Here is a 4,192-nt window from a genome sequence, read left to right as displayed (position 1 = left end):
CGTCGTGACGCGGTCATTGCCGTCGTCGCGGTCGCGCCTTGCAGAAAAGTCTGTCAGAGAACGCTAAGTGTCCATCTTGTGGACGAGGTGGCGGCGGCGGTGTGTTGACGATGATGCTGGTGAAGACCATGTTAATGAAGACCTTGGCGATGAAGTATCGGCTATGACGTTGCAACAGCGTGTCGACGATGATGTTGCTTGAAGGCGTCCCTCACGGTGACGCTGTGTCGTTGTTGTGTCGGGCCGGAGAAGTCGATAAAGACTTGCATCTCTTTCCACACCGGTCTAGCGTGTGGACGGTGCATGTCATGGTCGCTTCTCGTACATGTACTTGACGAAGATTTTTTTTTTCTTTGGCATGATGTAGACGTACAGCTCAATGATGTGGCGCGGGTCTGTTGGCGCCGCCTCTCGTGGCGCCTCACATAAGAAGAAACTTCACACACACACATGCATCAAAGAAGAACACATAAGCTTTGTTAAGAGGCTTCCTTGGTGATCACACGGTGGCTACATTGTTTACCAGCCCTCATGGCCCTTTTTTCCCACTGACTCAACTGACTTATATATACAGGAGGTAGACGCACCCACAAACCTGGCCACCATGCTCGGCCATAAACCCAACTAATTCCAAGCACTAACCACCTACATGCACGTCCATATCCAGTGCGTGGATAATCCTCAACGGCCACACCATTGACCATGCAGCAAACTACTCCTAGCTAATTGCACGGGCAAGTTCAGTCTTTATGCAGCCACACCAACAGCCACGGACCCGGCCAAACTAGCATGCACACCGCCGTTGTGTCCAGCACGTCCTGCACGCATCCGACGAGCCCGACTGTACCAGTGCGTCCCGTACGTCCCGCACGAGTTCGTCGCACCCGACTAGCCCGACTGCACCAGTGTGTCCCGCACGTCCCGCGCAAATCCGTCGCGTCCAACGAGCCCGACCACACACGCTTACACCGCGGTCCCGCCGTGCCTGACACGTCCGGCGCGCGCCCATACACGGACCCTCTGTAAACTAATTTAAGAGTGTTTAGATCACTAAACATTCTTATATTAGTTTACGGAGGGAGTAGCACCCTGTTTAACTTGATGCTGGGGTCGCACTTAACTTGCCTGATATTTCTCATGAGAAATCGCTTATCTTGTGCTATCTGTCATGTATTGATGTACAAATTCTAGTTTGTAGCACCAAAATATACTCACGTGTGAAGCTGGACCATGCTTTGCTGGATCAGATCTTCAGGTAATATAATTGGTTGGATACAGCCAAATACTACTACATGTAGTGGTTAAAGTAGCCATGGCTATGTGGCACCGGCAATGCTCAATGCACATATGCAAGTGGGACAGAAAAAAAAAAATGGCCAAATAAGGAATTCTCATTTTAATACTATTTGTTGAGATTATAATACGGATTATAGCACGCACGCATGCATGCATGCATTATGCTCCACTCATGGATGGATTAGCACTTGTGGCATTTTATTTTTTTATTTTTGAATATGCCTGCACCATGCATGCATGCTGAGTTAACTGTCACTTCCCTCATTGTCCACTGGCTTAATTGGGTTGGGAAGCTAACGATGAGATGACTATCCAACCATCCGTGCGCCACTAGGACTAGGATCACACATATATGGATTTAATTTACAGGTCATGTACTCCCTTCGTTTTTATTTAGTCCATACATTAGCTTTGATAAAAATCAAACTTTGTAAACTTTGACAAAGTTTATAAACAAAAATATTAATATGTACAACAAATCAATATCATTAGACTTATTGTTGAATGTACTTTCACATCGTATATATTTGTTATGGTAAATGTTTACATTGTTTTTTATAAATCTAATCAAACTTTATGAACTTTGCCTTCAATCAAATCTAATATGCAGAGTAAATAAAAACAGAGGAAGTATCTATATGTGACGTACGGGCATGCATTCAGTTGAACTGCCCAACCCTCCTATATCGACGTGTCTATAAATACCTCTCACTTGTTGTGTCGTCCATGCATCAAGTGGTCGGCTTGTTAAGCTATCAACAAAAATTTGCATTTGTTGTGTCCATGCATGCAGCTTAACTGGTGGTAAGTCGTAGCTTGGTCGATCCAAATCCAGATTAACCATTGTGAGCCTGAAGCAGCAGCATGTCACTCGCGCAACCGCTGCCCTAGTGGCCGTGCTGCTGCTGCTCATGGTGGCGGCCCCCGGTGGCGCCGCCGCACAAGGTACAGGAAGGGGAGGAGGATACGGCAGTGGAGGTAGAGGAAGGGGAGGAGGATACGGCGGTGGCGGTGGCAGAGGAGGTGGATCTGAATATGGCGGTAGCGGTGACGGAGGTGGTGGCGGTGACCATGAATGGGAAGGCGAAGGTGGCGGTCTGAGCATGGATTACTACTCACTGACGTGCCCGCACGCTGAAGACATCGTGCGCGGCCTGGTGTTCAAGGCGCTGGACAAGGACCCCACCCTTGCCGCCTCCCTGCTCCGGCTCCATTTCCACGACTGCTTCGTCCGAGGCTGCGACGCCTCGGTGCTTCTCAACTCCACCTAAGGCCCACGGCGCCGCCGAGAAGGACGCGCTCACCAACAAGTCCCTGCGCGGCTTCGATGTCATCGATGCCGTCAAGGCCGCCCTCGAGGCGCAGTGCCCCGGCACCGTCTCCTGCACCGACGTCCTCGCGCTCGCCGCCCGGTACTCCGTCTTCATGGCCGGGGACCTCTACTACATGGTGCCCATGGGCCGCAAGGACGGTTACGTCTCCCGCGCCGCCGACACCTCCACGCTCCCCGCCGCCAAGCTCAATGCGTCCGAGCTCATCAAGGTGTTCGTCGGTGTCGGTGACCAACTGACCACGGCTTCACGGTGCCGGAACTCGTAGCGCTCTCCGGCGCCCACACGCTGGGCCAGGCCCACTGCGCCAACTTCAAGAACCGGCTCAGCGGCTTTGGCAAGGCCGGCAAGGACCCAACGATGGAGGCCGGGATGGCGGCGTCCCTGGCCAAGACCTGCAAGGCCGGCGGCGACGGCGGCACGGCCGAGCTTGACGCCACCAGCAACGCCTTCGACGTCGAGTACTTCAAGGGCCTGCAGGCCAGTAGGGGGCCGCTCACGTCCGACCAGACGCTGCTCACCGGGTCGCAGGAGACGGCCATGTATGTGAACCAGTTCGCCGACAGCCCGGACGCCTTCTTCGACACGTTCGTGCAGGGGATGGGGAGGATGGGGCAGCTGGACCTCAACCCCGACGGCAACATCAGGCTCAACTGCAGGGTGCTCAACTAATTGACCTCCTCGCTAGATATATATAGCAAGCCCAATAATAATAATAAGCCTGCACACACGACTTGCTGTTGCAGGGCACCATACTAGAGTTCATGCGACACTCTCCCTCGAGCTGGTGCGGTGCATAGGAGCACGTGGATGAAGGAGCTCCAGACGATGTAGTTGGGCGCGGCAACTCGAGAGGATAAGGTGCACCAGCTGGTTTGGGATTTGAGGTACTGTCAGTGAAAGCCAGTTCCATTGGCGGCTGGAGCAATTGATGGCGTCGTCCGAGGGTATAATTGCGTCACATGGAGAATTCTCTAATCACAACCCAACTTGCTCAAGAAAACACATGGTATCATTACCTTGTTGGGAATATTACTATTTCACCTCTTTTTTATTGGACAATTTAAAAAATATCCCAAAAAATATTTAGGAATTTCATGATTTCTTTATAAATATCATGAATTCAAAAGTGTTCATGAATTTAAGAAAAACATGAAATCATAAAATATTCAAAACTTTGGAAATAAATGTTCGATTCTTTTTAAAAGGTTCCTAAAACCATGAAAAACATATATATAGGCCCGTTGATTACCTTTGCGGGTCCGCATATGCATCGGAAATGTTATTTGTCATTTATTTCAGTAGCACTCGACGCTTTCCACGAGGCTCTCCCTACCTGGATCGCGTCCCAATAGAAAGGATGGAGCGGTTTCTTCGGTTTGCTTTTTGGAGAATTGTTTTATCCTACGGTTATTACACTATTTTAACACGTGAAACCATTTTTTGTCCATGTTTTCTTGCAGATTTCCATATTTTCTGTTATTTTTTCATTCCGCCCTATTTTTAGTGCATTTGTTTCTTAATTTCTATATGTACTTCTGATTTCTTTTTCTATTTTTCTCCCC

The 4,192-nt window shown here is 49.8% G+C and overlaps 1 pseudogene; it reads left to right on the top strand.

The window, feature by feature from the left end:
* The first annotated feature begins 2,045 nt into the window (after positions 1 to 2,045).
* LOC125541494 lies at positions 2,046 to 3,579 on the top strand (annotated as a pseudogene).
* The last annotated feature ends 613 nt before the right edge of the window (positions 3,580 to 4,192 follow it).

The sequence above is a fragment of the Triticum urartu genome, chromosome 2 (assembly GCF_003073215.2).
Source record: "Triticum urartu cultivar G1812 chromosome 2, Tu2.1, whole genome shotgun sequence".
Lineage (NCBI taxonomy): Eukaryota > Viridiplantae > Streptophyta > Magnoliopsida > Poales > Poaceae > Triticum > Triticum urartu.
This window is presented reverse-complemented; position numbering and strand designations above follow the sequence as displayed.